The 21309-nt window shown below is 39.2% G+C and overlaps 34 non-coding genes across 34 annotated transcripts; all 34 read left to right on the forward strand.

Moving 5' to 3' along the window:
* Positions 1–159: 159 nt before the first annotated feature.
* On the forward strand, positions 160–230 carry TRNAG-GCC (transfer RNA glycine (anticodon GCC)). Its single transcript has one exon. It is a non-coding gene; the product is annotated as a tRNA-Gly (tRNA).
* Positions 231–957: 727 nt separating this feature from the next.
* TRNAG-GCC (transfer RNA glycine (anticodon GCC)) lies at positions 958–1028 on the forward strand. The gene has a single exon. It is a non-coding gene; the product is annotated as a tRNA-Gly (tRNA).
* Positions 1029–1755: 727 nt separating this feature from the next.
* Positions 1756–1826, forward strand: TRNAG-GCC (transfer RNA glycine (anticodon GCC)). Its single transcript has one exon. It is a non-coding gene; the product is annotated as a tRNA-Gly (tRNA).
* Positions 1827–2553: 727 nt separating this feature from the next.
* TRNAG-GCC (transfer RNA glycine (anticodon GCC)) lies at positions 2554–2624 on the forward strand. The gene has a single exon. It is a non-coding gene; the product is annotated as a tRNA-Gly (tRNA).
* A 727-nt stretch (positions 2625–3351) lies between these two features.
* On the forward strand, positions 3352–3422 carry TRNAG-GCC (transfer RNA glycine (anticodon GCC)). The gene has a single exon. It is a non-coding gene; the product is annotated as a tRNA-Gly (tRNA).
* A 516-nt stretch (positions 3423–3938) lies between these two features.
* TRNAG-GCC (transfer RNA glycine (anticodon GCC)) lies at positions 3939–4009 on the forward strand. The gene has a single exon. It is a non-coding gene; the product is annotated as a tRNA-Gly (tRNA).
* Positions 4010–14837: 10828 nt separating this feature from the next.
* On the forward strand, positions 14838–14908 carry TRNAS-ACU (transfer RNA serine (anticodon ACU)). The gene has a single exon. It is a non-coding gene; the product is annotated as a tRNA-Ser (tRNA).
* Positions 14909–15035: 127 nt separating this feature from the next.
* Positions 15036–15106, forward strand: TRNAG-GCC (transfer RNA glycine (anticodon GCC)). Its single transcript has one exon. It is a non-coding gene; the product is annotated as a tRNA-Gly (tRNA).
* Positions 15107–15240: 134 nt separating this feature from the next.
* Positions 15241–15311, forward strand: TRNAG-GCC (transfer RNA glycine (anticodon GCC)). The gene has a single exon. It is a non-coding gene; the product is annotated as a tRNA-Gly (tRNA).
* A 134-nt stretch (positions 15312–15445) lies between these two features.
* On the forward strand, positions 15446–15516 carry TRNAG-GCC (transfer RNA glycine (anticodon GCC)). The gene has a single exon. It is a non-coding gene; the product is annotated as a tRNA-Gly (tRNA).
* Positions 15517–16465: 949 nt separating this feature from the next.
* Positions 16466–16536, forward strand: TRNAG-GCC (transfer RNA glycine (anticodon GCC)). The gene has a single exon. It is a non-coding gene; the product is annotated as a tRNA-Gly (tRNA).
* Positions 16537–16663: 127 nt separating this feature from the next.
* On the forward strand, positions 16664–16734 carry TRNAG-GCC (transfer RNA glycine (anticodon GCC)). Its single transcript has one exon. It is a non-coding gene; the product is annotated as a tRNA-Gly (tRNA).
* Positions 16735–16867: 133 nt separating this feature from the next.
* On the forward strand, positions 16868–16938 carry TRNAG-GCC (transfer RNA glycine (anticodon GCC)). Its single transcript has one exon. It is a non-coding gene; the product is annotated as a tRNA-Gly (tRNA).
* A 127-nt stretch (positions 16939–17065) lies between these two features.
* On the forward strand, positions 17066–17136 carry TRNAG-GCC (transfer RNA glycine (anticodon GCC)). Its single transcript has one exon. It is a non-coding gene; the product is annotated as a tRNA-Gly (tRNA).
* A 133-nt stretch (positions 17137–17269) lies between these two features.
* On the forward strand, positions 17270–17340 carry TRNAG-GCC (transfer RNA glycine (anticodon GCC)). The gene has a single exon. It is a non-coding gene; the product is annotated as a tRNA-Gly (tRNA).
* A 127-nt stretch (positions 17341–17467) lies between these two features.
* Positions 17468–17538, forward strand: TRNAG-GCC (transfer RNA glycine (anticodon GCC)). Its single transcript has one exon. It is a non-coding gene; the product is annotated as a tRNA-Gly (tRNA).
* A 133-nt stretch (positions 17539–17671) lies between these two features.
* TRNAG-GCC (transfer RNA glycine (anticodon GCC)) lies at positions 17672–17742 on the forward strand. The gene has a single exon. It is a non-coding gene; the product is annotated as a tRNA-Gly (tRNA).
* A 127-nt stretch (positions 17743–17869) lies between these two features.
* On the forward strand, positions 17870–17940 carry TRNAG-GCC (transfer RNA glycine (anticodon GCC)). The gene has a single exon. It is a non-coding gene; the product is annotated as a tRNA-Gly (tRNA).
* Positions 17941–18073: 133 nt separating this feature from the next.
* Positions 18074–18144, forward strand: TRNAG-GCC (transfer RNA glycine (anticodon GCC)). Its single transcript has one exon. It is a non-coding gene; the product is annotated as a tRNA-Gly (tRNA).
* Positions 18145–18271: 127 nt separating this feature from the next.
* Positions 18272–18342, forward strand: TRNAG-GCC (transfer RNA glycine (anticodon GCC)). The gene has a single exon. It is a non-coding gene; the product is annotated as a tRNA-Gly (tRNA).
* A 133-nt stretch (positions 18343–18475) lies between these two features.
* Positions 18476–18546, forward strand: TRNAG-GCC (transfer RNA glycine (anticodon GCC)). Its single transcript has one exon. It is a non-coding gene; the product is annotated as a tRNA-Gly (tRNA).
* Positions 18547–18673: 127 nt separating this feature from the next.
* On the forward strand, positions 18674–18744 carry TRNAG-GCC (transfer RNA glycine (anticodon GCC)). Its single transcript has one exon. It is a non-coding gene; the product is annotated as a tRNA-Gly (tRNA).
* Positions 18745–18877: 133 nt separating this feature from the next.
* Positions 18878–18948, forward strand: TRNAG-GCC (transfer RNA glycine (anticodon GCC)). Its single transcript has one exon. It is a non-coding gene; the product is annotated as a tRNA-Gly (tRNA).
* Positions 18949–19075: 127 nt separating this feature from the next.
* On the forward strand, positions 19076–19146 carry TRNAG-GCC (transfer RNA glycine (anticodon GCC)). Its single transcript has one exon. It is a non-coding gene; the product is annotated as a tRNA-Gly (tRNA).
* A 133-nt stretch (positions 19147–19279) lies between these two features.
* Positions 19280–19350, forward strand: TRNAG-GCC (transfer RNA glycine (anticodon GCC)). The gene has a single exon. It is a non-coding gene; the product is annotated as a tRNA-Gly (tRNA).
* A 127-nt stretch (positions 19351–19477) lies between these two features.
* Positions 19478–19548, forward strand: TRNAG-GCC (transfer RNA glycine (anticodon GCC)). The gene has a single exon. It is a non-coding gene; the product is annotated as a tRNA-Gly (tRNA).
* A 133-nt stretch (positions 19549–19681) lies between these two features.
* TRNAG-GCC (transfer RNA glycine (anticodon GCC)) lies at positions 19682–19752 on the forward strand. The gene has a single exon. It is a non-coding gene; the product is annotated as a tRNA-Gly (tRNA).
* Positions 19753–19879: 127 nt separating this feature from the next.
* TRNAG-GCC (transfer RNA glycine (anticodon GCC)) lies at positions 19880–19950 on the forward strand. Its single transcript has one exon. It is a non-coding gene; the product is annotated as a tRNA-Gly (tRNA).
* Positions 19951–20083: 133 nt separating this feature from the next.
* TRNAG-GCC (transfer RNA glycine (anticodon GCC)) lies at positions 20084–20154 on the forward strand. The gene has a single exon. It is a non-coding gene; the product is annotated as a tRNA-Gly (tRNA).
* Positions 20155–20281: 127 nt separating this feature from the next.
* On the forward strand, positions 20282–20352 carry TRNAG-GCC (transfer RNA glycine (anticodon GCC)). The gene has a single exon. It is a non-coding gene; the product is annotated as a tRNA-Gly (tRNA).
* Positions 20353–20485: 133 nt separating this feature from the next.
* Positions 20486–20556, forward strand: TRNAG-GCC (transfer RNA glycine (anticodon GCC)). Its single transcript has one exon. It is a non-coding gene; the product is annotated as a tRNA-Gly (tRNA).
* A 127-nt stretch (positions 20557–20683) lies between these two features.
* On the forward strand, positions 20684–20754 carry TRNAG-GCC (transfer RNA glycine (anticodon GCC)). Its single transcript has one exon. It is a non-coding gene; the product is annotated as a tRNA-Gly (tRNA).
* Positions 20755–20887: 133 nt separating this feature from the next.
* Positions 20888–20958, forward strand: TRNAG-GCC (transfer RNA glycine (anticodon GCC)). Its single transcript has one exon. It is a non-coding gene; the product is annotated as a tRNA-Gly (tRNA).
* A 127-nt stretch (positions 20959–21085) lies between these two features.
* TRNAG-GCC (transfer RNA glycine (anticodon GCC)) lies at positions 21086–21156 on the forward strand. The gene has a single exon. It is a non-coding gene; the product is annotated as a tRNA-Gly (tRNA).
* Positions 21157–21309: the final 153 nt, after the last annotated feature.

Raw genomic sequence — 21309 nt, forward strand, 5'->3', positions numbered from 1 at the left:
GGTGACCCGAGTTCGATTGCCGGCCGAAGCATTTGTATTGTTATTAAAGAATGTCGAAAGTGAAGATAAAAGGGCGCTATTATCCGTTCCCGGCGTTCTGTTAACTCGATTAAAATATTTAATTTTTTCCTTTTTACTAAAAGAATCAATGTGAATAAAGCGTCGGTGGTTCAGTGGTAGAATACTCACCTGCCATGCGGGTGACCCGGATTCGATTCCCGGCCGACGCATTTGTGTTGTTATTAAAGAATCTCGAAAATGAAGATAAAAGGGCGCTTTTCTCTGTTCCCGGCGTTCTGTTAAATCGATTGAAATATTTAATTTTTTTCCTTTTTACTAAAATAATCGCTCTGAATCAAGCGTCCGTGGTTCAATGGTAGAATACTCGCCTGCCACGCGGGTGACCCGAGTTCGATTGCCGGCCGAAGCATTTGTATTGTTATTAAAGAATGTCGAAAGTTAAGATAAAAGGGCGTTATTCTCTGTTCCCGGCGTGCTGCGAATACGATTAGAATATTATTTTTTTTCCTTTTTACTAAAAGAATCACTGCGAATCAAGCGTCGATTGTTCAGTGGTAGAATACTCGCCTGCCACGCGGGTGACCCGGGTTAGATTCCCGGCCGACGCATTTGTATTGTTATTATAGAATGTCGAAGGTGAAGATAAAAGGGCGCTATTCTCCGTTCCCGGCGTTCTGTTAACTCGATTAAAATATTTAATTTTTTCCTTTTTACTAAAAGAATCAATGTGAATAAAGCGTCGGTGGTTCAGTGGTAGAATACTCGCCTGCCACGCGGGTGACCCGGGTTCGTTTCCGGGCCGACGCTTTTGTGTTGTTATTAAAGAATCTCGAAAGGGAAGATAAAAGGGTGCTATTCTCTGTTCCCGGCGTTCTGTTAAATCGATTAAAATATTTAATTTTTTTCCTTTTTACTGAAAGAATCACTGTGACTCAAGCGTCGGTGGTTCAGTGGTAGAATACTCGCCTGCCACGTGGGTGACCCGGGTTCGATTCCCGGCCGACGCATTTGTATTGTTATTAAAGAATCTCGAAAATGAAGATAAAAGGGCGCTTTTCTCTGTTCCCGGCGTTCTGTTAAATCGATTGAAATATTTAATTTTTTTCCTTTTTACTAAAATAATCGCTCTGAATCAAGCGTCCGTGGTTCAATGGTAGAATACTCGCCTGCCACGCGGGTGACCCGAGTTCGATTGCCGGCCGAAGCATTTGTATTGTTATTAAAGAATGTCGAAAGTGAAGATAAAAGGGCGTTATTCTCTGTTCCCGGCGTGCTGCGAATACGATTAGAATATTATTTTTTTTCCTTTTTACTAAAAGAATCACTGCGAATCAAGCGTCGATTGTTCAGTGGTAGAATACTCGCCTGCCACGCGGGTGACCCGGGTTAGATTCCCGGCCGACGCATTTGTATTGTTATTATAGAATGTCGAAGGTGAAGATAAAAGGGCGCTATTCTCCGTTCCCGGCGTTCTGTTAACTCGATTAAAATATTTAATTTTTTCCTTTTTACTAAAAGAATCAATGTGAATAAAGCGTCGGTGGTTCAGTGGTAGAATACTCGCCTGCCACGCGGGTGACCCGGGTTCGTTTCCGGGCCGACGCTTTTGTGTTGTTATTAAAGAATCTCGAAAGGGAAGATAAAAGGGTGCTATTCTCTGTTCCCGGCGTTCTGTTAAATCGATTAAAATATTTAATTTTTTTCCTTTTTACTGAAAGAATCACTGTGACTCAAGCGTCGGTGGTTCAGTGGTAGAATACTCGCCTGCCACGTGGGTGACCCGGGTTCGATTCCCGGCCGACGCATTTGTATTGTTATTAAAGAATCTCGAAAATGAAGATAAAAGGGCGCTTTTCTCTGTTCCCGGCGTTCTGTTAAATCGATTGAAATATTTAATTTTTTTCCTTTTTACTAAAATAATCGCTCTGAATCAAGCGTCCGTGGTTCAATGGTAGAATACTCGCCTGCCACGCGGGTGACCCGGGTTCGACTCCCGGCCGAAGCATTTGTATTGTTATTAAAGAATGTCGAAAGTGAAGATAAAAGGGCGTTATTCTCTGTTCCCGGCGTGCTGCGAATACGATTAGAATATTATTTTTTTTCCTTTTTACTAAAAGAATCACTGCGAATCAAGCGTCGATTGTTCAGTGGTAGAATACTCGCCTGCCACGCGGGTGACCCGGGTTAGATTCCCGGCCGACGCATTTGTATTGTTATTATAGAATGTCGAAGGTGAAGATAAAAGGGCGCTATTCTCCGTTCCCGGCGTTCTGTTAACTCGATTAAAATATTTAATTTTTTCCTTTTTACTAAAAGAATCAATGTGAATAAAGCGTCGGTGGTTCAGTGGTAGAATACTCGCCTGCCACGCGGGTGACCCGGGTTCGTTTCCGGGCCGACGCTTTTGTGTTGTTATTAAAGAATCTCGAAAGGGAAGATAAAAGGGTGCTATTCTCTGTTCCCGGCGTTCTGTTAAATCGATTAAAATATTTAATTTTTTTCCTTTTTACTGAAAGAATCACTGTGACTCAAGCGTCGGTGGTTCAGTGGTAGAATACTCGCCTGCCACGTGGGTGACCCGGGTTCGATTCCCGGCCGACGCATTTGTATTGTTATTAAAGAATCTCGAAAATGAAGATAAAAGGGCGCTTTTCTCTGTTCCCGGCGTTCTGTTAAATCGATTGAAATATTTAATTTTTTTCCTTTTTACTAAAATAATCGCTCTGAATCAAGCGTCCGTGGTTCAATGGTAGAATACTCGCCTGCCACGCGGGTGACCCGGGTTCGACTCCCGGCCGAAGCATTTGTATTGTTATTAAAGAATGTCGAAAGTGAAGATAAAAGGGCGTTATTCTCTGTTCCCGGCGTGCTGCGAATACGATTAGAATATTATTTTTTTTCCTTTTTACTAAAAGAATCACTGCGAATCAAGCGTCGATTGTTCAGTGGTAGAATACTCGCCTGCCACGCGGGTGACCCGGGTTAGATTCCCGGCCGACGCATTTGTATTGTTATTATAGAATGTCGAAGGTGAAGATAAAAGGGCGCTATTCTCCGTTCCCGGCGTTCTGTTAACTCGATTAAAATATTTAATTTTTTCCTTTTTACTAAAAGAATCAATGTGAATAAAGCGTCGGTGGTTCAGTGGTAGAATACTCGCCTGCCACGCGGGTGACCCGGGTTCGTTTCCGGGCCGACGCTTTTGTGTTGTTATTAAAGAATCTCGAAAGGGAAGATAAAAGGGTGCTATTCTCTGTTCCCGGCGTTCTGTTAAATCGATTAAAATATTTAATTTTTTTCCTTTTTACTGAAAGAATCACTGTGACTCAAGCGTCGGTGGTTCAGTGGTAGAATACTCGCCTGCCACGTGGGTGACCCGGGTTCGATTCCCGGCCGACGCATTTGTATTGTTATTAAAGAATCTCGAAAGTGAAGATAAAAGGGATCTGTTCCCGGCGTTCTGTTAACTCGATTAAAATATTTAATTTTTTCCTTTTTACTTAAAGAATCACTATGTATCAAGCGTCGGTGGTTCAATAGTAGAATACTCGCCTGCCACGCGGGTGACCCGGGTTAGATTCCCGGCTGACGCATTTGTATTGTTATTATAGAATGTCGAAGGTGAAGATAAAAGGGCGCTATTCTCTGTTCCCGGCGTGCTGCGAATACGATTAGAATATTTTTTTTTTCCTTTTTACTAAAAGAATCTCCGTGAATCAAGCGTCGGTGGTTCAGTGGTAGAATACTCGCCTGCCACGCGGGTGACCCGGGTTCGATTACCAGCCGACGCATTTGTATTGTTATTAAAGAATCTCGAAAGTGAAGATAAAAGGGCGCGGTTCTCCGTTCCCGGGGTTCTGTTAACTCTATTAAAATATTTTTTTTTCCTTTTTACTAAACGAATCACTATGTATCAAGCGTCGGTGGTTCAGTGGTAGAATACTCGCCTGCCACGCGGGTGACCCGGGTTCGATTCCCGGCTGGCGCATTGTATTGTTGTTAAAGAATCTCGAAAGTGAAGATAACAAGTCGGCCAAGGCCGTAATATTAGTTCCACATGGATGAATTAAATAATTATTCTCTAAGCCTTGGCGCGTGTTAAAAGGCTTAAGCATAACGTTAGACGTAAGCTTCTTTATCTGTATTGTAAGTTTGAGCTCCGTATCTCAAATCCAATAGGAGCTACGAAGAAAATTCGCATACGGTCACTAACCCTTGGCGCGGGTTAAAAGAGTTAAACATAGGGTCAAACTTCAGCCTCTTAACTGTATTAAAAGTTTGAGCCCCGTATCTCAAATCCAGTCCAAACTACGAAAAAAATTCGTGGAGGATCTTATAAGCCTTGGCGCGTGTTAATATGGTTAAGCATAGTGCCAAACGTAACCACCTTTACCTATATACAAAGTTTAAGCCCCATATTTCAAATCCAACTAGCGGGCGAGTCGTCCTTGGGTTATATAGCTAACGCCAATTTTTACATTGTTTCGATTTGTTCACGCTATGGAGAAAGTTACAAAAATTCATTTCCTGATCTATGGATATTTAACATGGGCTTAACGCTATGGGAAATCCATTTTACCCTATGCTAATTTTTGCCAATTTCTAGTTTATAAAAGTATAGTTTTTTCTGATAAAAATTTTCAAAGGAACCTTCTTCGGAATGTTATCTAAGGATATGTTTTTTTGTTTTATTTTAAATTGAAATTAAGGGTTAATAAATCAATTCGTAAAATTATTATTGAACCTAAGTAGCACCAGATGCCAATAGCATGATAAAATCCAAAATTACGACCGTTACTGAACAGGCCTCTTAATGTTAGATAGGCTCGCTTATGTTGTGGAAAAAAAATGGCCGTCTTCGATGCACAAGCTCGATTTTTAGCTAAGCCTTGGATAACATTGTAATTACTGGAAAAGAAATTCGAAAAGGTTATGTAGGCGAGATCGGCCGAGAGGTTAAGCACGTTGTAAAATGTTTACATACCGCGAGGTTGTGTGTTCGAGTCCCCGTCTCACAGGAAGTAATCTTACAATGTTAGTTATTTATTTATTTCTCATAATAGAAAGTATGCGTCTATTTTTAAAATAAATAGTTTAATTATTTATTAAATAGTTTAATTACTTATTAAATAGTTTAATTATTTATTAAATAGTTTAATTATTCATTAAATAGTTTAATTAATTAAACCGAAAAGTGGTCCGAAAACATTATAAGAGCTTACAAAATGTACCGTAAATCAGGTTAGATGTTCTTTAAACAGTTTCTAAACAGGATAAGCGGTTTTTTAAACAATGTTTTAATCCGCGATTTCCCGTAGAAAATGAGTTTGAAGTCAAGGGACGACTTGCACCAGCGGAAGGTGAGAGAGGTGAAGTTAAGGACCAACTCGATATGCGCTCAACTAATTTATGAGTCGGTTCGACATAGGCTAAAAGAAAAGTGACTCGGCTCAAGCTCGGCTCGGGTGACATTTTAGCTCACCGATCTCGACTCGTGTATAGCTCGCTCGAAACCGGCCTCGCTCGAAGCTGACAAAGTCAACTGACAACTTCAAAGATTTTGGTTAGACGAACAGGGCGGGTAATGTGACCGTGTCCGTTGAATAGTGTGAATTCCAAATAAGTCAGGCTAACTAGTCCACTAAACTTGGATAGTGGGAATGAACCTTAAGGCAACTTTTCACTGCGTCTCTTTTCGTTTCAAGTCAAGATATACCAATGGCATAAATACTTAAATTTATGTTAATAATGTTATGTTGTTAATACTGTTTATTGTCTGGGCTTAAAATTAAGGGCAGTTGTAAACATATTCATCACCATTCATGATTATCGCTTAGCAACCACATGGTCCCCCTCCCCCTATAGTCCGGTCCTGAATGCCTCACATAGCATACGGAAAAGATGATAATAATTTATATTTTCAGAAAAAGGTTTATACATTCAGCGGTGAAATTTTTAGATTGTGGTTCGTTTCGCTCGTGAAGAAACTCGCGCGACTCGTTGCTCACTCGTCAACAAACTAGCTCGACTCGTTGCTCGATCGTCTATAAACTATCTCGACTCGTTGCTCGCTCGTCAACGAACTAGCTCGACTCGTGGCTCGTTCGTCAACAAACTAGCTCGACTCGTTACTCGCTCTTCAACAAACTATATTGACTCGTTGCTCGCTCGCTCGCCAAGAAACTAGCTCAACTCGTTGCTCACTCGTCCTAAAACTTGCAATTATGTTGCTTAATTTTTATTCTAATTAAGGTTTTTTGGCAGCGTATACGGACTCCCGCCACTTCCAACCAGTGGCGTAGCCAGGATTTGGTTTCGGGGAGGGCACACAATGTAATAAAATAAAACAAAAAATAAAAACATTGTACATACAACTCTACGTTTGGGGGGCACGTGCCCCCTGTGCCCCCCTCTGGCTACGCCACTGCTTCGGACATTATAAATCCGCGGGTTTATAAAGGTGTACATCTCAGACTTTCTCAAGGCCACTCGCACGTATCACCAGAAGGAACAAGTAAGTGTGGCCGTTGATATATATTGGTTGTATGACTGGCGTTACCGGTTACTGTTAATAGCTCAAACAAACTTAACACATTTTATTTTATTTTTTATGAGAAAGTATTGCTCAACAATTTAATTCATGAACGGTTAGTTTATTTTTAGATTTTTCGTCAATCTGTGGAGATGCTATCGCCATCTACCTATGATGTAATACCATAGATTTAAAAATGATCCAGAAAGAGGAAACAAGTAGTTTTTTATCCGGTCGATCTCGAGTCGAGCATTCATTAAACCTTTAGTACAGGGATTGTCACACTTTTGTAGTTATGTACTTTGATTATTAGAAAGGTACGGGTTTGTTCAGATTTTTAATGAAATTGAGGCGCAGAAAGAGTAGATATTTTGTTATTCTTGTGAATGGAAACTTGAAATTGAACACACTTTCGTTAAAGATTTTACAATAAGCCTCGACTAGTTACCATTCTATCGTTGTATGCAGTAGGTTTCATGTTTGAGTATAATATTCGCTGAAAAATTCGAATACCTAGCGCTTTGCGCGCGTCTAGCAGGGCTGCCGGGTCATTTGTACAACATACATTATTATTTAAACAGTAAAGATACTATATTTTAAGTAAAAGTAATTTATTTAAGATATTGGATGGCCCCCTAAGATAGACGGTTGAGCAGGATTACCTATAAAGGGATTCTCAGGTTCACTACAATTTACCCCATTTGTTAAATTGAAATATTTACGTAATTTTATTGTGTAAGTATCTGGGAAACTTTAATTAATTAGGGAAAACATTTGAGATTTTTTTTTAATATTGCTATTTTATTTTCCATAGATTACATTTTACGTAATTTTTTTCTTCGTGTAGCAAGTTATTTGCATTCACGCGTCATACGCCTTCTTTTTTCGCTATGGGCTCCAAGTTGGTTCTTTAAGTAGTAAGGTTTAGTTTAAATTAAAAATTACGAACAAAATAATACAAACAAATATTACCAAAATATATTTCGTTCATTTTTCACAGAAAATCATTTCAATAATATGAGGCGTAAAAACATTTGGGTAGTACCAACTTGTTATTTTTCATGACCTATTATTTCAGTGACAAAATGTACGATTTTGACCATACTAACTCCATTAAAGGTTTTCGAGTATGTTCTACAACTTACTCATTGAAACTTTTCGTCTACCACCTAGCGTTCAAAAACTACAAATTCTAAAACCATGAAATATTTCACGTTTTTTCTGAAATTCACAAATAATAAGGATCTCCACCGAGAGAGTACATATTGAAAATTTCACATTTCTAGAAGGTATAGGTTTTGAGAAAAATGCCTGGGTCGATCAAATAAAGACACCCTGTAACTCCCTTATAGTTTCGAAGAAGGGGCATATATAATATGAAAAAGCTCAGCTGCGCTGAGAAAAAGGGCATTTATAGCTAACCTTTTATCGTGTCACTACGGCCAAGAAGGAACAGGTATTAGATTAGATGTTTAGTAAGGTTTTAGGAGAGAACCAATGGCGTAGCGTGCATTTCTGCTACCCTGGGCCCATCCATGTTAAACCGTAAATTTGCCGCCTTCCCCCACTATTTTCCAGGCCGCCCCTTTCCCTCCCCATCCACGCTACGCTACTGGAGAAAACAAAACTTTATCATGTTACGTTAAAAAAGTTACACATTAATTTGTTTCCAAAGATTATTAAAACTCAATGATCGTCCCAACACCAACGTACAAAAAATGTCCTATTAGCATTACAGTTTTCGTTTTCGGGCTATATATGGCGGCCTTTACTAAATTATTTACTTTAATTGGTTGTGTTTTTATGTCTACTTAAAGCTCAATTTCAGTGAAATTTGTACTAGAATGTAACTATTAATGAGCTGAGAAAAATTGGATACGTTTAAAGATATAATATACTTTAATACGCCTGCACAACCTTCTAGCTTTTCATTATCCTATCTTAAGTTTTTATAATAACAAGTCGATTTTTTTTGGGATTTATAATTGTTGCATTAATTTCAAATCTGAATTAATAGAATATAAGTATATGCTTAAAATGTTTATTGTAAAACCCGTTTAGGTTTGAAAAAGGCCGCCATATATAGCCCGAAAACGAAAACTGTAATGCTAATAGGACATTTTTTGTACGTTGGTGTTGGGACGTTCATTGAGTTTTAATAATCTTTGGAAACAAATTAATGTGTAACTAATTTAACGTAACATGAGAAAGTTTTGTTTTCTCCAGTAGCGTAGCGTGGAGGGTAGGGAAAGAGGCGGCCTGGAAAATAGTGGGGGAAGTCGGCCAATTTACGGTTTAACATGGTTGGAACCAGAGTAGCAGAAATGCACGCTACGCCATTGGTTCTCTCCTAAAACCTTACTAAACATCTAATCTAATACCTGTTCCTTCTTGGCCGTAGTGACACGATAAAAGGTTAGCTATATATCCCCTTTTTCTCAGCGCAGCTGAGCTTTTTCATATAATATACATACACTGAGAAAAAAATTCGTAGTTTTAACTGGAAAATAATACAGAAATGTCTTGTAAACTATTTATTCAGGAAAGTGCTGTAAAATGTACAGTTTTTTTGTAGTGTTCACATGAAAGAATAGCAGGAGTTACATGTTTTTACGAAACACTGGTTTCTTCGGTACATATTGCAGGAAATTCCAGTAAGATTGCTTTACAGGTTGTCAAACTGTATTTATAACGGGTTTTAGTCATGTAAATCGAACCTGTAAAAATCACAGGTGCGCCCGTTTATTCAAAACACTGGAAGCTTCAGTATATATTGCAATGGATTACAGTAAGATTGTTTAGCAGGTTTTCAAACTGTATTTATTACGGTTTTTAGGTTTGTATATGGAACGTGTAACATTCACAGGTCCGCCCGTTTATTCAAAACACCGGAAGCTTCAGTAAATATTGCAGTGAATTCCAGTATGATTATTTTACAGGTTGTGAAACTGAAATTAATACCGGTTTTTATTGTATCTTAGAACCTGAAAAAATTACAAGAGTGTTCATTTCCCAAAAACAGTGCTCTCGATTCTACATACATTCCAGTAAATTACATTAATTCAGTTTTACAGGTTGGAAGACTATAAAACAAGCATTAATTTATTAAGTGCAGTGGCGATATAGCTTTGACTCCTGGTAATATAGCACAGGTTTTGAAGGAGTTAATAATCAGCTAAGCGAATACCCTATAGGCACCACTACAGGCTTAAGTCATCTAGCGATTTATAAGGCCTTTTGACCAGTGGCCGGGTTATATTGCGTAGGAGGGTGGTGGAAGGCCCTTCAAGCCCCGCGAGCTAACCGTCACACTGAGAGAAAAAACCCTAGTTTTAACAGGATAATTTTACATGAACCGTCTGTATATCACTTGCACAGGATAATCCTGTGATAATTACTGTTATCCTTTAATTTAACAGAAGATATGAACATGAAACGTGTGTGTACAACTAGTACAGAATAATACTGTACAAATTACACGTATCCTTTTTTTATACAGGGACATAAGTACATAAATGGCCTGTATTCTATAAAAATGGGTTGGTCTTGTAAAGTGTACAGAAGGACATTGTAAAAATGTTCAGGAATATTTGCAGCTGTATTTATTACACACATCGAGAGTGTAAAATTAACAGTTTATTATGTAAAATTTACTTGAATAACAGATATGTACTTAAACGGCTAGCTTCAGTAAGATTAACATTGAAGTTCTTTAAAAACATTGAGCATATCTGACCAGGGGCGGATCCATAGGGGGGCAAATACTTGAAAAAACATAAAAAACATTTGAAGTTATTGAAATATATTTAAAGAGACTAGAGTATACTAGACTTAATAGTTGTAGAAAGTACTTTGTTTAAGCAAACGAAAATGAGAGCTCCACGTTACATTTTCACGCTCCATCTACTTTAATACCTGCCAACTAAATTTGTGAAGAAATAGCAGACGACTTTTGAATTCCCATGATCGCCCCTCCTTACTTGATGGCCTGGATCCGCTAATGTATCTGACACTGTAGATATACTGGAATCCATTAATTTCAATTTAAAAACTCAAACGTATAATTCATCGGAGCCAGTATTTTTGAAAAACTGGTTATTTCAGCACACAAATTTTTTAAACAGTTTTATTTATTGTTTCATTGCTGTGGGGGTGCGCCCCGTACGACCACCCTTCATCTACTTAGTTAATAGCATCTGAACCCCGTCAATTTAATTATGCATAATGCATGGTAATTTCTTTGATAATCCTTCACCCTGCAGACCAAGAAGTGATTTGGAAATGTTTTCGATTCCCACATTGCCCAAAATTATATTTTTGGGTGCACTGCCCAAGGCAGGGATTGACTAAACTCTATTTTGAAATCTATTAATGATAGAGTCATGATATGTTTTGTGGTTATATTCATCCATTATCGGCCTCGTGGTTTTAATTAAATATTAATTAAAACGTCATGCAAATTGTAAGAAATAAATAAGAAAAATGAATAAATATAAAACCGTGAGATATTTTTTACAACCTAAGCGAGAGTTTCTTTCGGAAAAGAGCGACCGTTTTAATATTTAGTCGTTTGTCGAATTGATTTACAGCAATAAACTATTCGGTAAAATATTACTTACGTGATTATTTACTTTGGTTTATAGAGAGGCTAAAGGCTCTGCCAGTGCCCGATTTCTCTTGAACCAGAGAGGCTCACAATTAGATTAGTACCTATCAGGCTAACCTGAAAACCCAGTTGCCTCGTAAAACATGTAAAATTTTGTACCAAAGTCTTCTGACATTATTGTTATTTTTTAAACAAAATCATTTTTACTAGTGAAATAGCTGTGTATCAGTAATTACGTAAACATGTAAATTAAAATCGTGCTATATTTTGAAATATAGTCTCTTTACTTAGGCTACCTTAGCTATATACTAGAAATCAACCCTACGCGTGAAACTTTAAAAAATACTAACCAAAAAGAACTCAACATAAGGCTAATTTCTAAAAACTCAAGAACAAGTTGTGCAAATGTGCATTATTGGGCCTCTCTGAGAGATTTGACCCGTTTAGCCCCGGATTTTAATGAATTGTCTGTGCGCATAAACGTTTAATTACATCTTATTGGAAAATGTGAGATCGGCCCTGCATATTAGCTGTTTTTTTCCTAGCTACCACGTCAAAAATTCAGTTTCGTATTCGTAAATTTGACTAAACGTGTTAGTGTATTTTCTACAATAATGTTTGTTGATTTAATTATTTGCTACTTATCGAATTTACTGAGATGTAAAAAGTAATTTCTACCGACGGATGTGTAAAACCAACTTTAATATGCCAATTAAATTACGTATAAGGTTCACGTACTCCAGACTGTTATTCATGTTGATTTGACAGACTTTATTACTATGTTAAATTAACATAAAATTACTTGTAAAATTATAATACGGAATAAGCTGTTATATTTACAGAAACGTCTTGGTATCCCCTGCTTCCAACACTTTCATGTAATTTGAACAGGGCTTTTTTCTCTCAGTGCAGCTCCCTACACTTACTATTACCGTTAACCTCGGCAAGTTTTTATGGAAAGGGGAAACCGAAGATCTCGGTGGAAAACCCCTTAAACCAGTGGGGAGAGAACTTGCAAACTCTATGCGGAAGGAGTGCACTTTGGTCCCGGATTTTCACCCAGGGCCACAAGCTGGGATCGAACCCGGCTGCGAGGTGAAAGTGCTAACCACTCAGCCACCCCATAGAGTTGCGTATCTCTTTTCGCTATACCTAAAAACTAACTATGTGCCTCATTTCGACGGTCGTCAGAAACATCGAGTGGGTACAAATAGGTTATGCAGTTAATGCTACGAGAGCAAAAGTCCTAGCAGACGATTGATACACAGTTTACCCTCTTAGCAGACGCTAAGACTTGAGCATCGAGGCACAACCTAGACTCGTTTCGATAGTGAATAAAAAAGCGACTTCATACTTTATGTTATTATAGTGTTACAAGCACGTGTCGGAATCTCAAATATTCGTTTTTTCGCGACTTCTTACGTGTGTAGCTTCTGCTAGAGTCGAAAATACTTAATTCTGAAAGTCTTTACTGTTCTGTGATGTAATGTAATACTAAATAAAGTAACTTCAAAGGGAAAAAATATATTTCCATCAATTTCCGCATTGGTTTTAAAACTTGTATTGTCAGTAACGTCTGCTTAAACGCCACCTTTTACTATTTACATAGCAGCTCACCCGTAATCAGTTTTATTTTTAAGCCAGTTCAGAAAATCCTTATTTTAGTTCCTGATTCCGTGGTTTCCAGCATTAAGTCGGCAACACAGACCTAGTGACTTTACTTGGATGCAGGGTTTGAAATAAACACAGGGCAAAAGCATTGGACTAGTCTGATAACTTTTCAAAATCTTAGGGGGTCATTGAACATTTGTCTGATAACCTTTTCAATAAACTGGGAAACTTTTTTTTTACAAAATAAAATTATTAACAATTATAGGCATAAAGATAGGAGTCGTAAGTCAAGTAAGAGTTCTGTTAAACTCGAGTTTTTTTATTCCCACCCTCCAACACAGCCTCCCCGGGCCGCCATCCCTCTCTCTTTAGTAAATAATTGTTTAATATTTTTGGTTTTATAGAAAAAAAAAGGTTCCCAGTTTATCGAAAAGTTATCGTACAACTGTCCAATGACTCCCATAAGATTTTGAAAAGATATGGGACATTTGCGAAATTTATTGGAAAAAGTCAAGTGTCCTGTCAGTGACAAGTTAGTGTGCTTATTTCATTTGATCAAAAATTGCTTGTCGACTAAAAAGCAAACTGACGCTGCTTTAACTAAAGTTAGTTTCACAAATTTCCTCAAAATGAAAAATGGGAACCGACAATTTTGAAGAAGATTCCTAATGACAATGCAAATAAACCAGTTACCTTGAATTTAGACGAACCTCAGCGTATTTGTAGTAAGCATTTCCTAGTTAAAATTTTGTACAAGCATGCGCTGTGTTATATTGTGATAATACTCACTCTATTCACTTTTTTAATATTGTCAAAATCAAATATGTTAATTGATCAAGTAATTTGTGATATTTTCACAATTAAAAATGTTTTAAATGATTAAGTACTTGGTTATATTTTCATAATTACATGATATTTTAAGGCTTAGGGTGAAACAAAATATTTATATGTAAAATTCCCGCTTCTTATTTACCCCATATTACCGCCATCTGTTGGGTTTCAAAAAATCGTAATGCCGTGAAATAAACAAACACCGTCCTGTAGAATTTGCAGCTTTATATTTGGTTAAAGAAACAGCTTTTTGTGCTAAAATTGCAATTTCAGTTTAGTGGAAATTACGAGATGTTTACCTATAAAAACCACCTGATGTTTTCGGTGAAATATAATATCAGCGTCCTGTAGAATTTGCAGCTTTATATTTGGTTAACAAAACAGCTTTTCTATAGTGCTAAAATTACAATTTTGTTTTATTGGAAATTACAGGAGGTTGTCCTGTAAAAATTATCAGATATAACGCAATTTTACAGGATAATACTTCAAATACACAGTACAATCCTGGGGTGGGGGAGTGGTTAGCACTTTCGCCTCGCAGCAAGAGGAGCCGGGTTCGATCCCAACTTGTGGCACTGGGTGAAAACTCAGAACAACTCCTTCTGCGTTGAGTTTGCAAGTTCACTCCCCACTGGTTTAAGGGGTTTTCCCCCGAGATCTTCGGTTTCCCCTTCCATAAAAACTTGTTGAGGTTAACTGTAATAGTGAGTGTAGGGAGTTGTTGGCTCGCGTGGCTTGCAGGGCTTGCCACCACCCTCCTACGCATTGTAACCCGGCCACCTGAATTAAAGGCTTTAAAAGTCGCTCGATGACTTAGGCCTAGGGTGGTGCCTTGGGTATTAGCCTAGCTGATTATTATTATTATTATTATTATTACTCCAGTTGCCAGGATTTCCTGTAGTTTCAACTAGACAAATTTCTCTCAGTGTATAGATGTGGAACTAAAAAGAAGCTATTCTCTCTTCCCGGCGTTCTGTGAATACGATCAAAATATTATTTTTTTCCTTTTCACCAAAAGAATCACCTTGAATCAAGCGTCGGTGGTTCAGTGGTAGAATATTCGCATGCCACGCGAATGACCCGGGTTCAATTACCGGCCGACGAATAGTATTGGTATTAAAGTATTTAAAGTGAAGTCGAAAAGGTAAAAAGCCGCTATTCTCTCTTCCTGCCGTGCTGTGAATTCGATTTAAATATAATTTTTACCTATTTACTAAAAGCATTATTGTTTGACAGGCGTCGGTGGTTCAGTGGTAGAATACTCGTCTACTACGCGGGTGACCCGGGTTCGATTCCCGGCCGACGCATTTGTATTGTTATTAAAGAATATCGAAAGTGAAGATAAAAGGGCGCTATTCTCTCTTCCCGGCATGGTGTGAACTCGATTAAAATATAATTTTTTACCTTTTTACTAAAAGAATCAACGTGTAACAAGCGTCGGTGGTTCAGTGGTAGAATACTCGCGTGCCACGCGGGTGACCCGGGTTCGATTCCCAGCCGACGCATTGTGTTGTTGTTAAAGAAGCTTGAAATTAAAATCTAAATGATAAAAAGCCGCTATTCCCTCTTCCTGGCGTGCTGTGAATTCGATTAAAATATATTTTTTTTCCTTTTTACTAAAAGCATAAATGCTTGACAGGCGTCGGTGGTTCAGTGGTTGAATACTCGCCTGCCACGCGGGTGACCTGGGTTCGATTCCCGGCCGACGCATTGTTTTGTTGTTAAAGAAGCTTGAAATTAAAATCTAAATGATAAAAAGCCGCTATTCCCTCTTCCTGGCGTGCTGTGAATTCGATTAAAATATATTTTTTTTCCTTTTTACTAAAAGCATAAATGCTTGACAGGCGTCGGTGGTTCAGTGGTTGAATACTCGCCTGCCACGCGGGTGACCTGGGTTCGATTCCCGGCCGACGCATTGTTTTGTTGTTAAAGAAGCTCGAAAATAAAATCGAAATGATAATAAGCCGCTATTCTCTCTTTCTGGCGTGCTGTGAATTCAATTAAAATATAATTTTTTTCCTTTTTACTAAAAGCGTTGTTGCTTGACAGGTGCGGTGGTTCTGTGGTAGAATACTCGCCTGCCACGCGGGTGACCCAGGTTCGATTCCCGGCTGACGTATTGTGTTGTTATTAAAGAATTTGAAGTGAAATCGAAAAGATATAAAGCCGCTATTCGCTCTTCCCGGCGTGCTTTGAATTCGATTTAAATATAATTTTTACCTTTTTACTAAAAGCATTACACGCTAACAGGCGTTGGTGGTTCAGTGGTAGAATACTAGCCTGCCACGCGGGTGACCCGGGTTCGATTCCCAGCCGGCGCATTGTGTTGTTGTTAAATAAGCTCGAAAGTGAAATCGAAAAGGTAAATAGCGGCTATACTCTCTTACCAGCTTGCTGTGCATTCGATTAAAATATAATTGTTTACCTTTTTATTAAAAGCATTATTGCTTGACAGGCGTCGGTGGTTAAGTGGTAGAATACTCGCCTGCCGCGGGTAACCCCGGTTCGATTAACGGCTGACGCGTTGTGTTGTTGTTAAAGAAGCTCGAAAATAAAATCTAAATGATAATAAGCCGCTATTCTCTCTTCCTGGTGTGCTGTGAATTCGATTAAAATATATTTTTTTTTCCTTTTTACTAAAAGCATTATTGCTTGACAGGCGTCGGTGATTCAGTGGTAGAATACTCGACCGCCACGCGGGTGACCCGGGTTCGATTCCCAGCCGACGCATTGTGTTGTTGTAAAATAAGCTCGAAAATAAAATCAAAAGGATAATAAGCCGCTATTCTCTCTTCCTGGCGTGCTATGAATTCGATTTAAATATAATTTTTTTCCTTTTTACTAAAAGCATTATTGTTTGACAGGCGTCGGTGGTTCAGTGGTAGAATACTCGCCTGCCACGCGGGTGACTCGGGTTCGATTCCCGGCCGACGCATTTGTATTGTTATTAAAGAATATCGAAAGTGAAGATAAAAGGGCGCTATTCTCTCTTCCCGGCATGGTGTGAACTCGATTAAAATATAATTTTTTACCTTTTTACTAAAAGAATCAACGTGTAACAAGCGTCGGTGGTTCAGTGGTAGAATACTCGCGTGCCACGCGGGTGACCCGGGTTCGATTCCCAGCCGACGCATTGTGTTGTTGTTAAAGAAGCTCGAAAATAAAATCGAAAGGATAATAAGCCGCTATTCTCTCTTCCTGACGTGCTGTGAATTCGATTTAAATATAATTTTTACCTTTTTACTAAAAGCATTATTGTTTGACAGGAGTCGGTGGTTCAGTGGTAGAATACTCGCCTGCCACGCGGGTGACTCGGGTTCGATTCCCGGCCGACGCATTTGTATTGTTATTAAAGAATATCGAAAGTGAAGATAAAAGGGCGCTATTCTCTCTTCCCGGCATGGTGTGAACTCGATTAAAATATAATTTTTTACCTTTTTACTAAAAGAATCAACGTGTAACAAGCGTCGGTGGTTCAGTGGTAGAATACTCGCGTGCCACGCGGGTGACCCGGGTTCGATTCCCAGCCGACGCATTGTGTTGTTGTTAAAGAAGCTCGAAAATAAAATCGAAAGGATAATAAGCCGCTATTCTCTCTTCCTGACGTGCTGTGAATTCGATTTAAATATAATTTTTACCTTTTTACTAAAAGCATTATTGTTTGACAGGAGTCGGTGGTTCAGTGGTAGAATACTCGCCTGCCACGCGGGTGACTCGGGTTCGATTCCCGGCCGACGCATTTGTATTGTTATTAAAGAATATCGAAAGTGAAGATAAAAGGGCGCTATTCTCTCTTCCCGGCATGGTGTGAACTCGATTAAAATATAATTTTTTACCTTTTTACTAAAAGAATCAACGTGTAACAAGCGTCGGTGGTTCAGTGGTAGAATACTCGCGTGCCACGCGGGTGACCCGGGTTCGATTCCCAGCCGACGCATTGTGTTGTTGTTAAAGAAGCTCGAAAATAAAATCGAAAGGATAATAAGCCGCTATTCTCTCTTCCTGACGTGCTGTGAATTCGATTTAAATATAATTTTTACCTTTTTACTAAAAGCATTATTGTTTGACAGGAGTCGGTGGTTCAGTGGTAGAATACTCGCCTGCCACGCGGGTGACTCGGGTTCGATTCCCGGCCGACGCATTTGTATTGTTATTAAAGAATATCGAAAGTGAAGATAAAAGGGCGCTATTCTCTCTTCCCGGCATGGTGTGAACTCGATTAAAATATAATTTTTTACCTTTTTACTAAAAGAATCAACGTGTAACAAGCGTCGGTGGTTCAGTGGTAGAATACTCGCGTGCCACGCGGGTGACCCGGGTTCGATTCCCAGCCGACGCATTGTGTTGTTGTTAAAGAAGCTCGAAAATAAAATCGAAAGGATAATAAGCCGCTATTCTCTCTTCCTGACGTGCTGTGAATTCGATTTAAATATAATTTTTACCTTTTTACTAAAAGCATTATTGTTTGACAGGAGTCGGTGGTTCAGTGGTAGAATACTCGCCTGCCACGCGGGTGACTCGGGTTCGATTCCCGGCCGACGCATTTGTATTGTTATTAAAGAATATCGAAAGTGAAGATAAAAGGGCGCTATTCTCTCTTCCCGGCATGGTGTGAACTCGATTAAAATATAATTTTTTACCTTTTTACTAAAAGAATCAACGTGTAACAAGCGTCGGTGGTTCAGTGGTAGAATACTCGCGTGCCACGCGGGTGACCCGGGTTCGATTCCCAGCCGACGCATTGTGTTGTTGTTAAAGAAGCTCGAAAATAAAATCGAAAGGATAATAAGCCGCTATTCTCTCTTCCTGACGTGCTGTGAATTCGATTTAAATATAATTTTTACCTTTTTACTAAAAGCATTATTGTTTGACAGGAGTCGGTGGTTCAGTGGTAGAATACTCGCCTGCCACGCGGGTGACTCGGGTTCGATTCCCGGCCGACGCATTTGTATTGTTATTAAAGAATATCGAAAGTGAAGATAAAAGGGCGCTATTCTCTCTTCCCGGCATGGTGTGAACTCGATTAAAATATAATTTTTTACCTTTTTACTAAAAGAATCAACGTGTAACAAGCGTCGGTGGTTCAGTGGTAGAATACTCGCGTGCCACGCGGGTGACCCGGGTTCGATTCCCAGCCGACGCATTGTGTTGTTGTTAAAGAAGCTCGAAAATAAAATCGAAAGGATAATAAGCCGCTATTCTCTCTTCCTGACGTGCTGTGAATTCGATTTAAATATAATTTTTACCTTTTTACTAAAAGCATTATTGTTTGACAGGAGTCGGTGGTTCAGTGGTAGAATACTCGCCTGCCACGCGGGTGACTCGGGTTCGATTCCCGGCCGACGCATTTGTATTGTTATTAAAGAATATCGAAAGTGAAGATAAAAGGGCGCTATTCTCTCTTCCCGGCATGGTGTGAACTCGATTAAAATATAATTTTTTACCTTTTTACTAAAAGAATCAACGTGTAACAAGCGTCGGTGGTTCAGTGGTAGAATACTCGCGTGCCACGCGGGTGACCCGGGTTCGATTCCCAGCCGACGCATTGTGTTGTTGTTAAAGAAGCTCGAAAATAAAATCGAAAGGATAATAAGCCGCTATTCTCTCTTCCTGACGTGCTGTGAATTCGATTTAAATATAATTTTTACCTTTTTACTAAAAGCATTATTGTTTGACAGGAGTCGGTGGTTCAGTGGTAGAATACTCGCCTGCCACGCGGGTGACTCGGGTTCGATTCCCGGCCGACGCATTTGTATTGTTATTAAAGAATATCGAAAGTGAAGATAAAAGGGCGCTATTCTCTCTTCCCGGCATGGTGTGAACTCGATTAAAATATAATTTTTTACCTTTTTACTAAAAGAATCAACGTGTAACAAGCGTCGGTGGTTCAGTGGTAGAATACTCGCGTGCCACGCGGGTGACCCGGGTTCGATTCCCAGCCGACGCATTGTGTTGTTGTTAAAGAAGCTCGAAAATAAAATCGAAAGGATAATAAGCCGCTATTCTCTCTTCCTGACGTGCTGTGAATTCGATTTAAATATAATTTTTACCTTTTTACTAAAAGCATTATTGTTTGACAGGAGTCGGTGGTTCAGTGGTAGAATACTCGCCTGCCACGCGGGTGACTCGGGTTCGATTCCCGGCCGACGCATTTGTATTGTTATTAAAGAATATCGAAAGTGAAGATAAAAGGGCGCTATTCTCTCTTCCCGGCATGGTGTGAACTCGATTAAAATATAATTTTTTACCTTTTTACTAAAAGAATCAACGTGTAACAAGCGTCGGTGGTTCAGTGGTAGAATACTCGCGTGCCACGCGGGTGACCCGGGTTCGATTCCCAGCCGACGCATTGTGTTGTTGTTAAAGAAGCTCGAAAATAAAATCGAAAGGATAATAAGCCGCTATTCTCTCTTCCTGACGTGCTGTGAATTCGATTTAAATATAATTTTTACCTTTTTACTAAAAGCATTATTGTTTGACAGGAGTCGGTGGTTCAGTGGTAGAATACTCGCCTGCCACGCGGGTGACTCGGGTTCGATTCCCGGCCGACGCATTTGTATTGTTATTAAAGAATATCGAAAGTGAAGATAAAAGGGCGCTATTCTCTCTTCCCGGCATGGTGTGAACTCGATTAAAATATAATTTTTTACCTTTTTACTAAAAGAATCAACGTGTAACAAGCGTCGGTGGTTCAGTGGTAGAATACTCGCGTGCCACGCGGGTGACCCGGGTTCGATTCCCAGCCGACGCATTGTGTTGTTGTTAAAGAAGCTCGAAAATAAAATCGAAAGGATAATAAGCCGCTATTCTCTCTTCCTGACGTGCTGTGAATTCGATTTAAATATAATTTTTACCTTTTTACTAAAAGCATTATTGTTTGACAGGAGTCGGTGGTTCAGTGGTAGAATACTCGCCTGCCACGCGGGTGACTCGGGTTCGATTCCCGGCCGACGCATTTGTATTGTTATTAAAGAATATCGAAAGTGAAGATAAAAGGGCGCTATTCTCTCTTCCCGGCATGGTGTGAACTCGATTAAAATATAATTTTTTACCTTTTTACTAAAAGAATCAACGTGTAACAAGCGTCGGTGGTTCAGTGGTAGAATACTCGCGTGCCACGCGGGTGACCCGGGTTCGATTCCCAGCCGACGCATTGTGTTGTTGTTAAAGAAGCTCGAAAATAAAATCGAAAGGATAATAAGCCGCTATTCTCTCTTCCTGACGTGCTGTGAATTCGATTTAAATATAATTTTTACCTTTTTACTAAAAGCATTATTGTTTGACAGGAGTCGGTGGTTCAGTGGTAGAATACTCGCCTGCCACGCGGGTGACTCGGGTTCGATTCCCGGCCGACGCATTTGTATTGTTATTAAAGAATATCGAAAGTGAAGATAAAAGGGCGCTATTCTCTCTTCCCGGCATGGTGTGAACTCGATTAAAATATAATTTTTTACCTTTTTACTAAAAGAATCAACGTGTAACAAGCGTCGGTGGTTCAGTGGTAGAATACTCGCGTGCCACGCGGGTGACCCGGGTTCGATTCCCAGCCGACGCATTGTGTTGTTGTTAAAGAAGCTCGAAAATAAAATCGAAAGGATAATAAGCCGCTATTCTCTCTTCCTGACGTGCTGTGAATTCGATTTAAATATAATTTTTACCTTTTTACTAAAAGCATTATTGTTTGACAGGAGTCGGTGGTTCAGTGGTA

Source organism: Leiobunum rupestre, chromosome 6 (genome assembly GCF_980474605.1).
Source record: "Leiobunum rupestre chromosome 6, qqLeiRupe1.1.hap1, whole genome shotgun sequence".
NCBI classification, from domain to species: Eukaryota; Metazoa; Arthropoda; class Arachnida; order Opiliones; family Sclerosomatidae; genus Leiobunum; species Leiobunum rupestre.